Raw genomic sequence first — 13,586 nt, 5'->3', positions numbered from 1 at the left:
TGCAATGAACATTTTGGTACATGACTCTTTTTGAATTATGGTTTTCTCAGGGTATATGCCCAGTAGTGGGATTGCTGGGTCATATGGTAGTTCTATTTGTTGCTTTTTAAGGAACCTCCATACTGTTCTCCACAGTGGCTGTATCAATTTACATTCCCACCAACAGTGTAAGAGGGTTCCCTTTTCTCCACACCCTCTCCAGCATTTATTGTTTCTAGATTTTTTGATGATGGCCATTCTGACTGGTGTGAGATGATATCTCATTGTAGTTTTGATTTGCATTTCTCTCATGATTAGTGATGTTGAGCATTCTTTCATGTGTTTGTTGGCACTCTGTATATCTTCTTTGGAGAAATGTCTATTTAGGTCTTCTGCCCATTTTTGGATTGGGTTGTTTGTTTTTTTGTTATTAAGCTGCATGAGCTGCTTATAAATTTTGGAGATCAATCCTTTGTCAGTTGCTTCATTTGCAAATATTTTCTCCCATTCTGAGGGTTGTCTTTTGGTCTTCTTTATGGTTTCCTTTGCTGCGCAAAAGCTTTTAAGTTTCATTAGGTCCCATTTGTTTACTCTTGTTTTTATTTCCATTTCTCTAGGAGGTGGGTCAAAAAGGACCTTGCTGTGATTTATGTCATAGAGTGTTCTGCCTATGTTTTCCTCTAAGAGTTTGATAGTTTCTGGCCTTACATTTAGGTCTTTAATCCATTTTGAGCTTATTTTTGTGTACGGTGTTAGGGAGTGATCTAGTTTCATACTTTTACATGTAGCTGTCCAGTTTTCCCAGCATCAGTTATTGAATAGGCTGTCCTTTCTCCACTGTACATTTCTGCCTCCTTTGTCAAAGATAAGGTGACCATATGTGCGTGGGTTTATCTCTGGGCTTTCTATCCTGTTCCATTGATCTATCTTTCTGTTCTCCTAGAAGTTTTTAACTCAACTGCATAACTCACCTCTGTAAGCACACAGAATTTCAAGAAATGTAATTTGCATATTTGCCTTGCTCCTGGCTCCAGCCTCTTCTACCATCATTTTCCCTTTGCCTCACTTTTTTTTATCCATCTGACCTTGCTGCACTACATATTTCTTTGAACACCATCTTAAATCCTTTCCAGAGCTAGTCAGGATGTACTTAAGTACATAAATTAGTCAACGGAGGCCCACCTGTGACCTAGATAGAGCTTCATGAGGACTTCTAGCTGCCAGGGGACCCAAAAACATATCTAGAACTTGTCTGCACAGATTTCTCAGGGGTGACTGGACAGAGAATCTGTATGCATAGCCCATTAAGATGCTGACAGCTGATACTGGCCTGTTTCCTGCTCCATATTTTAACAGGAGCTATCAAGGCCTTACCTTATGTAAGTGAGGTAGGAATTTCAAGTGCTGTAGAAAAGCCAGTAGGAAGTCGCTTGGGGGAAAAGGGCCCTTATATTAGGTTTGTCCAAACGCAGAACTCAATCTATTGGGGGTTATAGAATTAGAGCTATAACTAACATTTTTTATTTAAAAAAATTTTTAAGTTCTGTGGAAAACTAGTTTTTTGGAAAATGAACAGAACCAACAGAGTATCTATGTATGTATATGTGTATGCATATGGAGAGAGAGAGAGAAAGAAAGATGAAGGCAGAGGAAGCGGGAAAGAAAGAGAGAAAGAGAAAGAGAAAGTTTATTTTAAGGAACTGGCTCATGTGATTGTGGAGGCTTGGTAAGTCCTAAATTTGCAGGACAGGTCAGCAGGCTGGAAACACAGAGAAGAACTGGTATTGCAGATTGAGTCCAAAGGCAGACTGCAGGCAGAATTTTCTCTTTCTCGGGGAAAGTCATTCTTCATTTTGTTAAGCCCTTCAACTGATTAGATGAGGCTCACCCACATTGTAGAGGGCAATCTGCTTTACTCAAAGTCCACTGATTTAAATGTTAATCTCATCCAAAAAAACATCTTCACAGAAACATCTAAAATAATGTTTGACCAAATATCTGGACATGTGGCCCAGCCAAGGTGACAAGTAAAATTAACTATCATGTGAACCTTAGTTTAGATTCACACAGCTGAAGGAAAATGGTGGGTTTTGCCTAAACTACCCAAGTTGTTGTGGCCATTAAGACCAGATGCTAAAAGGCTGTGCCAGTGGTGTGATGGAGCCAGCTCCTGTTGGCTCTTGATTTCTGACTGTGCCTGAGTCTTCCCAAGTCAGTGACATCACACTGGTAGCCTGAAATCAACCGTGGGCGAGTATTTACAGCAAAGAGACTCTATATGGGAGTGGGGCAGGGGGATGGAAGAGGGGAGCCAAAGAGCTGGCCTCCCATCATGCCACTGGATGTGTCAGCTTTTTAATAGTGTGTTAATAAGCCTGTAATTTGGCTTAGTAGTCATACTATCAAGTCCAAAAATGGAATATTTCTAATTCTAATAACAAAACCAAAGTTCAAATAGTTTCAACAAATACACTGGTTTCTCTTAGTCACACTTTCAAACTGACAGAACAGACAGTAACTAATACTGTCAACTGATAGCAGCTCATCATGCTGACTGTTTAATATCTATGTGAATTGATCCATGTGGACTGAGCATATGTACTATTATTCAGTTTGCTTAAGAAAGAATTGTTAAATTACTAGAGAAACACAATCAGCAAGATCCAACCTATGGAGAAGTATATAGGACATATGATCAGTTTCTTCAACAGATAAATTGAGAGGTAGAGAGAGAGAGAGAAACCTAAAGATTAGAACAGCGCTTTTCAAACTTTAGTTTATACCAGAATCACCTGGAGGGCAGCTTGTGGTGTCCCACCTCCAGAGTTTCTAATTCAGTAGGTCTCGGCTAATGCCAGGGAAACTGCATTTCTAAGTAGATCCTAGGTGGTACTGATGCTGCTTATCTGGGGACCACACATTGAGAACCAGTGGATTAGAGACTTATGAGGCGAATTTACAAATTGCAACATATGGACCTTATTTGGACCCTAAACCAACTGTGAAAAAAGGTATATAATTGGGAAAATAGGACTACTGCCTACTTGCTGATATTAATCAACTGTTTTTCTCTTTTTTTAAGCATGATACTTATATTCTGATTGTGTTTTTATTAAAAAATACTTACATTTTAGAGATATATACTAAAGCATTAAAGTTGAAATGATATGATGTCTGGGATTTATTGCAGAATAATCTACGGGGTGGTGGTGAGTAGTGGCAACACTGCAGATGAAACAAGATTGGCCAGAGTGATAACTGTTGAATATGGGTGACGGCTGATTGTTATTATATGCTGTTCTCTCTGGTTTTGGGTATTCCATAGTAAGAAGTTTTAAAAAGAAAGAATTGCACTTGAATCCTTTTCAAAGTCCCTTTCGCTTCTGTAGACACAAGTCACCTCTATTTTTTAATTACTTCTCATTATAAGAAGAAAGGCAGAGATGTCATTCATAAAAAGGGCAAAACTTTCCTTAATTATTTTTTTAACCAGAAAAGGCTCTAAATTCAGTCAAATCCTGTTATAATTCGGGGTCAAGGATAAAGAATGATTAGAGCACTTCCATCTGCCAGGATACACATGGGGGCATCGTCTGCCCAGTGCAGACTCTGCTCTCCCTGCTCCTCACCTCTCCTCCCTTTTTCACAGCAAACCTGCCCTACTTACTCAATGATGACACCCAGGGGCCACATTGAACCAGGAGGTTGCTTCCCATCAATTTTCAGAGACTAGGAGAGGGAAGGACCCAAACGTTGATGCTCCTTCCTACTATGAGGTCACAGCTGCGACTTGTTCAGTTACAATACCTACCAATTTTATTGCAAATAGAAAAAAAAAAAAGGAATACAAAGACATGGTAAGGAGAAGTCCTATTTAAAAAGACAATGGCTTTTCTTTGTATAAGTGTGTTTCCTTTTTCCCCAGTGGTAAGCACTGACCACAGCATTTTAGAACTGGAAGAAACCCTTAGAATATCTGTAGTCCATCCTCTCCATTTAATAAAAGAGGAAATTGATACCCAGAGAAGTCAAATGACTTGGCCAGAGTGAAAAAACTAGCTATTGGCAGAGCCCTTCCTGCATTTTAAAAGCTTTTTGGTTAAATGAAAGGAAAAATAGGAAGGAAAAAACGAAGGACAGACTCGTGGAGAAGCCATGTTCCAGCAAAGTTGTCCAAGGAGGGAATTTTTTAAATGAAATTCTATGTACCTGTTAATTTTTTGTTCTAAAATTAGAAATAGAGTTGGGGGTATAGTCTATCAATGTACTCAGTTGAAAACATCTGGTGATGAGGGAGCCAGCCACCCCTGCAGTGCTGTTGCTCCTGGGATACAGTGCTGAAAATAATAGCACTTGTGATACTTTTTTAAAAACTAAATTTATTTATTTTATTTTTGGCTGAGTTGGGTCTTCACTGCTGCACACAGGCTTTCTCTAGTTGCCGCGAGTGGGGGGCTACTCTTCATTGCGGTGAGCGGGCTTCTCATTGCGGTGGCTTCTCTTGTTGCAGAGCACGGGCTCTAGGCGCGCGGGCTTCAGTAGTTGTGGCGCACGGCCTTAGTTGTTCTGTGGCATGTGGGATCTTCCTGGACCAGGGATCGAACCCGTGTCCCCTGCATTGGCAGGTGGATTCTTAACCACTACGCCACCAGGGAAACCCTAGCACCTGTGATGCTTTTCAGCCAATAAAAACAACTGCTAATGGTTTGGAGCACTGTGCACACTTTGGAGTCTTTAAATGCGTTATGCCTCATGCCACGCTGTCCCCTGACAACTCTGCAAGGTAAATTCTCCTGTCTTTACTGTGTAGATGTGGAAATAGAGGCTCAGAGACGTTAATACGTTGCCCACATTTGTATAGAGGAGGGTCTAAGCTGCCCTTCCCCACTCTTGATACCAGTACTTTTCCTAAGACCACTGGGTTATACCTCCAGGTTGTATCCGGCAAAGGAGCACCAGGCGTGAGTGGAGGTGATGGGTGAAGTGGAGATGAAAATGTAGCCCAGGCTCTGCTCTCCGAGCCATGGAACTGCCTCTGTCTGAAGAAGGCACACTTTTTAAATCCACCCAAAGGCACTTTCATAGGCCAGTGGTGGCCCAAGTCCTTCCCAATCAATTCCCATGCCTTGGGAATCCTTACAGGAGCCAGTGTTTCTGGAATTTTGCCCTTGTGTCTGAATTGCTAGTTGCCTAATAGACCCAGAATTGCCACGGCATATTTTGTCCAAGGAGGTTGCTGCATAAATATGTCATGATGGGCAGTGGTGCCTGGGCTGGGGTGGGGATGGGAATGGACTGCAGTGGGCACAAGGTAACTTTGGGGGGTTATGGCAGTGTTCTAAAAGGGGATTCAGGTGATGGGTGCACAGCTGGCTGAATCTGCTAAAAATGATCAAACTGTTCATTTGCAGTGAGTGAATTATGTGTATGTAAAGTTACGTAAAATATACTTTAATAGGACGGTTTTCCTTAATGTTATGACCAGATCAGCAATTCCTTAAGTTGGAGTCGCTCTAAAAAGTCACTCTACAAAGATAAAACATGTCCAGGAATGAATAAGGTCATGATGGCAATTAGATGATTATATGGGATCTAGAGATTTAAAGATAAGAGCAGGCTTCAGGGGCCTGTGAGGCCTGTGGAGCCACACCGAGCCCTGCACTCAGAAAGACCCCTCCCTCTGTTTTATGGTGTGTGATTACCATCCATCTTGAAATTCTTAATTATTTCATCTTTGAACCTGTGTTTTGTAAGTGAAAGCCGATGGGGTAATGGGGCATGTGTGGGAGCAGAGGAGGTAGGTGCAGTACGTGTGTCCAGAGTTCCTTGTCGCCCCCTTCACATATAGCAGATAGCGCTCCTGATGTCCTAAAAGCACAGAATTCTGGTGACCCGCGACGCATGGGGGTTCCACAAGGCTCAGAGGGAACACGAGGTAACCGTGTTCCTTCTACAACTAAGTAGGTGGGGGAAGGGGAATGACAGCCCCCAAGTTACCACACTTTTTGTTTGAAATAGAACTTGCTTCCAACACAGAAAGATGGCAAAGGAATTCTAAGAAGTAGGAACAACCAAGAAACACTATCACATCCCTTCTGACTTGTGTTACTTCCCTGTATCAGCCAGCCACTTCCGCTGAAAATGATGACATAGAAGAAAGGGCAATCCCTGGTTCCCTTTCCTTTCCATCCCTCCCTGGCCAACAGTAAACTGAAAGTAGAGGGTGTTGATGGAATGTACTTAATATTACATATTAATAAGTGAAATGAAAGCAGTTGAGTTAGTTCTGTGCGATGTTGCCACTATTCTAAGAATGAAAGACATATGCATGTAACAGCTATGAAATACTGATTGTATATCAGTGATTCCACAGGAGTTAAACACTCTCACATTTGTATTGAAAAACTGCATAATATACAGATGAATGATAAAATTCATATTAATAATTTAAAAATTCTGATTTTTCTTTACTTAAAATGACATTAAATAGCAAATTAAAAACCACCATGACTGCGACTTCCCTGGCAGTCCAGTGGTTAGGACTCCGTGTTTCCATTGCAGGGGGCACGGGTTCAGTCCCTGGTGAGGGAGCTAAGATCCCACAAGCCATGTGGTGCAAACAAAACAAAAAAACCCACCATGACAAGTTGAGAGACCGTGGAAGAAAGGAAAATGTGTTATTTTATATGCCTTTAATAGCACTTTTTTCCTGCTTTTTGAACAAGGGGTCCCATATTTTGGTTTTACACTGGGCCTCACATACTCTAAAGCCAGCCCTGTTAAAGACAACTGTTAACCTCCCATTTCACATATGACAAAACTGAGGCTGGAAGACATTGTGTCCAAGATCACAGTTGGTAGACCAGGTTCTACAGCCCAGGTCCAACTCTGGGCCAGTGCTTTTTCTGCCATTCTTGCAGCTGTCAAAAAAAAAAAAAATCCCAAAACAAACAAAAAACCAAATTAGCTTAAAACTAGGGTCTCCTATACAGTATTTCAATTCAGCAAGTTCAAAGAATGACCAAATTAGATACATTTGCATCCGATGGCTCTCAGAGGCTTTGAAGATGGCATTGTGGCATTCTGTTTAGAGCAAGTAAGCATGTTTTCTGAGCCTTGAATTTCCCCATCACTAGAGAGCTTAAATAGATTATAAATACAGCATAGAGAGTATTCGTGGGAAACTATTAAGGCTGAATATCTAGTTGTAAAGCCAGCTGGTTTCCAGTTAAGTTTTGAAAAGAGAAAAATACATATGCTATATTAAAATGTGGACAGAGTAGGGCCTTGGCCCTGCTCCCTTGAGTATTTGAAGGTCGGTGCGCATAGTGGATAGTGGGATCAGATGACCTCACTGGACAGCAAGAGACAGGAGACTGGCTCCTCCTTTGATGCAAGTGATAGTCAGAGAGAGAGAAGTAAATACGACCAGCCCTCTACTTTTTGAATTCACAAGCAGTAATTATCAGAAGTAAGCTCTTCACCATGTATTTTGAATCACAAGATGTGACATCCAAAAATAAAAAAAAAAAACTTAATCAATCTAGTTTGAGTTTTAAAGGTTCTTCTTGGTTAAATGTGTTGCTGATTAAATCTCCTTGCAGCCCTAAATGCTTCGAGTCCCATCCCAATGTAGTTTATTCATTACCCACAGTCTTTCCCTTCCTCCTCTTCTCCCTTTACCCCATGAGGTGTCACAGACTCATTAACAATTCCTACAAAGCGGCAAATAAAGACTAAGAATTATATTCAGGGGTTGGGAGAGGGGAGTGACAATCCTAAAAGCATTTACTGAGCACTTACAATTTGCTGAGCACTGCGCTAAGAGCTTTATGTTCATTATCTCAAGAAAGCCTCACGACAGTTCTATAAGCTAGGATTATCCCCACTGAAGGTGACGAATCAAAATCACAGAGATGGAAGTAATACAAAGAGGCCCCCTGGGTCACACCAAATCTGGAATGCAATCTGATGTCAGTCATCTAACAGTCTGAGGTTAAGATACTCAGATGTCTGTGCATTTATTTTTCCTTTTACTTCCACCTTATATCTTCTCTTTCTTTCCCCCTGCTCATCATTATAGCATCCTGATGGTGAGACACTGTTCATTCGGGTGGTTGAGTATGGACAGAGATGTACCGAAACCACTTCACCCAAGGCCACCATAGGCAGGGTCTTTTTGGGAATTAGAAAAAGGCACCTTCCCCCTGAGCTGACACTGAACAGACTGGATTTACTCTCACTCTCTGCTACCACCCTTAGTCAGGGCACAACCCCTGCAGTGTACATGGAGGCCCTGAGCTTATCCCAGTCATTCTGAATAAAGGTCGTTTGAATGTCCATTCCTTTCGAATGACAGCGATATGATTACACTTCAGGTAGTCACACACGGACTATCACATGTTCCAGGGAGAACAAACTTGTCCTTAAAAGGAAATATGAGGTTTTCACCAAATTAGTGGGCTTTTTTCCGCAGTCCTTTCTCTGAGCTCCAACTCCCAGGAGATTGTCTGAATAAAGACTGGAGAGTTGGGTGTTGCTGAATAGACTCATTAAACTCAATAACACTCAATCAGCAGACATGCAGGGGAAAGCTCTATGTGTTTTGTACATTAAAGATCCTGAGAGAGAGCAGAAAGCAACCATTAGGGAAATAAATCAATAACAGTTTGCTTGAACACAATCCAAGCCAGTGGGTAATGGTAAGAACTAGGTCTGCTTTCAAAACAGTGACCTGATTCTGACCCTAATGATAACTTCCCTCCCATCCAACCAAGAACTATTACAGCATTTGACTTGTCTGAATCTCCATGAAGCCATTAATGTAGAAAACAAAAACAAAAAGACGGAGTCATTTCCTTTTATTGTAGGAGAAACCTTCATTACTATGGAAGTCTGGAAGTCTCCAGAATTTACAGCAGGGAATCAAATCTTTCTTCTCACTGATAGGAGAAAGAAAGAAAGAAAGAAAGAGTGGGGTGGGGACAAAGGGAGGGAGGGAGGAAGAAAAAAAGAAGGAAGGAAGGGAGGAATAAATCAGTCTTTTGGGATGGCTCAAAGTTCTATCATTTCCAGGTAGGTGCAATACACATTCTCATTTCAAAGGCAGATGGTCAAGATTCACACATTAAATTATATTGGAGTCTTGATTTTTCAAGAAATATTAGGTCAGGGCTTCCCTGGTGGCGCAGTGGTTGAGAGTCCGCCTGCCGATGCAGGGGACGCGGGTTCGTGCCCCGGTCGGGGAGGATCCCACATGACGCGGAGCGGCTGGGCCCGTGAACCATGGCCGCTGAGCCTGCGCGTCCGGAGCCTGTGCTCCGCAATGGGAGAGGCCACAACAGTGAGAAGCGTACCGGAAAAAAAAAAAAAAAAGAAAGAAAAGACCCCTGTGAACCATCACAGTCTTGCTAGTCTTCAATAACTGGATAATAGAGCTACCATTTAGTTTGAAGTGTGTACGGGGAGAATCTACAGCGGGAATCCAAGCCCCAGAGAATGCAAAGTCAAGCCTGCTACTAATAGGAAGTCACACCGGTGGCAGCAAATCCTCTAAAGTAGCAAGTTTCTTTTCAGGAAATACTGTGCTAAGATTAAAGAAAAAAAGTTTGTAAGAAACGGAAGCAAATGTCAAAGAGATAGCAGATTTATTTTCAGGATTATGTGAAGCACAAAAATGAAAGGACTTCCACTGTGCAGTGTTGTCATGGTTACCTGATCTCTTATCAAAAAGGAGAATCAAACAGAGAAGGGAAACCTAGAAGGCAGTAACCAGAGAGGCCTGCCCCTCCGCAAATGCTTTTCATCCAGCTGAGGTTGTTTATGAGGGTGTAAAATAGGGGATGACATTTTGCTGCTCTAGATAATTTTTAAAGGATCTTATTTTGCTATGCAGAATAAGGACTTCATTCTGCTACGATTTCTAAAACGTGAAAACACGGTGGTTAAAACATCATTGTTTGCAAGGATTTCTAAATGAACAGGCGGAAAAAAGTCTACCTTTAAAATTTCCTCTCAATTCACTAAAAAATAATCTTTTCCTGAACTGCAAACTTAGACTATACCTGAATTGTTTTCTTAAGAGAGCTACATGTTTCACCTCCAAGATATTTTAGAGGATTTTACCTGGAGGCTAATAGTTTAAAAAAGAAACTGGCAAATTCTTTCTGGAGATTCAAAAGAAAAACTCCTTGATTTCTGCTTTATAGTTAGCATAGGATGCTAATAGCATGAATAGCAGAGAATGGAGGAACAATTTACCACTGTCCTTCTCCACCAGCTCCACCTGCCCCTACAAATGGCTCACCCTCATAAACCATTATCCGAGAGAAGCAGAGACTTGGGACTGCTTTCCAAATCACAATCCAGTCCTCAGCCACCTAACAACAGCTTGCAAAGTGCCCTTACCTCCAATGACAGGTAGTTGGAATCTGCATAAGGTCCCTAGCATGAAAAGACTGGGCTGCAGAGAAGAAAGGCAGTCTGACCCATATTTATTTCATCTACTTGGAGAAGAGGCGGGAGCGGGGCTGGAGGGGAGCAGTAAGAGTCAGTGTTTCTTTAACAGCTCAGGCTTTGAATTACTCCCACTTCTCATTTCCCCCAGTAGAAAAACACTAAGCCCTACTGGGTAAACCTTGCAAAGAGGGCAAATAACCCTTGGACTCACAGTAACTCTGACTCCTCCGGGAAAGAAATGACGAGAATCAATATTCACTGAGATCCTGCTGTGGGCTAGATGTGGTCCTAGGTGCTTCATATGTAATGTTTAGGTAATACAAACAACATTCCTGTGAAATAAACAGTGTCCTCATTTACATACAAGGACACTCAGGCTCAGAGAAAAAAGGTAACCTGCTCTAAGTCACAAAGAACTTATTTCTCAACTCATTCATCGCACCATCCAACACCAGTGAGGACAGAACACTAAGTGGTCTCATCCAGATTAGTTCTCCTCCCCGTGAAGTGTTCTGGAAATTTGTGGAATTTATCTTCCAGTTTAGCCCTTTACATATTGACATATATATTGTTTCAAGTTATATTTTTTATATTTCTCTTTCATGTTACAATTGGTATTTCATATTTATTTTTTATTATGTGTATAGTTAGATTGCATTACCTGAGAATTTCATTTCAGAATGGGAAAGGGGCATCTCAAAATACGTTATATAAAGGGAGGCCCTGAGTCTAAGGAGCCTGAAAACCACTGCACTAACTCGTTACTCCCAAGTTCATGGAGAGTTGACTCTAATTTTTCTCTGAAAGTTGGGACACAGAAGCATTTCTCAAGTCTAAACTGAGAAGTCATTGTTACTGACATACAAGTGTAAAGTTTCTTAAAATAAACTAAACATATTTCTAACCAGAGACAGGGGAGAGGAAAGGAAAATCCAAATTCATTTGAAAGGATAAGTTTCCTTTTCACTGGAAAGTCCATTTCTTTGATATATCAGCCACTCCATCTCAAATGCTTATTTAGGGTCAGGAACCGAGCCTAAGGCCCTGCCCTGCGGGTGTGAGAGGGCAAACTGCTCAGAGAAGCAACAGCTACAGTGTGGGTGTTATGCAAGGAGCTAGAAATAAGAGATAATTAAGGCTTCATTTAGCCCTGGGAAAATGAAACAAGAGGGCTTCTCTTTTGTTTTGTTTTGTTTTGTTTCTAAGTCCCATGTGGCCAGAGCCATGAAAAGGGGATCCCCAGGTTATTTTACTGGAAAAGCCTCTAGAATCCTAGCATATTCTCTGGGATATGCATTCACTTGGGCATTTCTCCAGGGAAACCTGGGCTTTGGGCTACTTCAAAGTAGTATGTCCAACTAACTCACCTATTTGGTTTTATGTGGGATGCAGAGACACTGCCCCTCCTTCCTACTCTCAGAAAGAAGAGTAAAGAGAATACCAAAAATAATAAATTCACTTCCATTCTTCTTTTGTTATTTTGGATCCAATACCTTTCAACAAGTACCTCATTCAACATGTATACAATATAAGAAGAAACCACAGGATTTCTCTAGAACCAAATTAACTTCTCAAAGTTTATTTCTTTTGATAAGAAACCATGTTTTAATGGAGGGAGGGAACTTAGTGGTAGGAAGCTGAGGTTTCAACTTTTATTCGGTCTGTATTTTTACAAGAAACAATATTGTTTTTTCTTTATAGAATACTGAAAGATTAAATTTCATATTTCAAATCCTGTGGAGGCTCCAAGATCCAAATACAACATTAAATGTGTGTGTTTGACCCCGTATCCTCTTTACATTAATAATACAGCTTATATATGAGAATGAAGTGACCAAAAACAGTAACACACAGCCACCCACCACCAGTGGGAACAACCTGTGGGACCGACCAGCTGTATGCTGCAGAATGAACTCTAGTATTTTGACCACATCTAAACAGGAAGGAATATTAGAAATAAAACATGGGCCACAATAAGTAATGAGAATTAATAATGCGAGATTAATCTTTAATATGCCTCCATTTTATACAATTATGGATTTCAGACCTTTGTTCTGGGTTCTGTCCTTACAGAATAGAATCTAAGTATTTAAAATTGAAATATAAAACCTTTACAGCCCTTTATTCTTAGGAGTTTTTAAAATAAACGTCTCATTTTCCATAAAAGAGGCAGCCCAGAGTAATAAATTGTGGGTTACATAAAACCCTGGTCTGGTATATTTTTAAGGGATTTGACTAGGATGGTCACATTGTACTGTCAATAGAAAAATTTTCTTAGGTCTACCAGGCAAACTTTAGATAAGCAGGTAGCAAGCACAGGGTGTTCCTGTGACATTACTGGAATCCAGAGGAAGGTCTGTGGAGCTTGAGTTGTCTAAATGACCCTGAGAGAATACCTCTTCTAAGAATTTTCTCTCTGAAACGGAGAGACCTAAAGGTCAAAATCTATTTGGCATCAAAAGCTACTAGAGTGGACCCCAAGCCAGGTACATTAAAGAGTCCTTTCACATAGGTCCCTATGGTGCATCAACGAAACACAATCATTTCAGTTCTCTCCAACCTCAACCCCGGGTACCTATGTATCTCTTGTTTTATTTTACCACCATTACTTCTCACAATCATATTACCCTTATTTGTCACTCCTATGTTCAAACAAACAAAAGCATGAAGTAGTCAAAATGATCTACCTTCAGTAACAAAACAAGTCATTCACAGCAGAAACCTGCTAAGTACTTGGTAATCTACTGATGAATTAAGGAGGGGTTTAAACATCCCTGGAACTTCATGAATTCACCACACCCACAGAAGACCATGCTTGTCTTTGGTTTCCTGAAAATAATCCCTGTTTATTTTCCAGTGGCAAAACTATGCAGACTCAAGAATAGGAAGGATGAGTACAACATAATGAAACCAATATCATATGTGGCTCCTATACACTTAGTTCCCATAGAACTAAGGAACTAAGTTCCTTTATCATGGTTACACTTAGATAAAACTTAGAATAAAATTAATCTGACAAAGAGCATCATGACCAGGACACCTGCCCCAAGCACAGCCAAGCTCCCTCAGTTTCCTGAGTACCCCCTTAGGCATGCAGTTTCCTTCCTGGTCCTCTCTCCTTCCATCTTTGCTACCCCTCACCCCTGCAC

This window comes from Leucopleurus acutus, assembly GCF_964270905.1.
Source record: "Leucopleurus acutus genome assembly, chromosome: 18".
Classification (NCBI taxonomy): domain Eukaryota; kingdom Metazoa; phylum Chordata; class Mammalia; order Artiodactyla; family Delphinidae; genus Leucopleurus; species Leucopleurus acutus.
Note: the sequence above shows the minus strand (reverse complement) of the source record.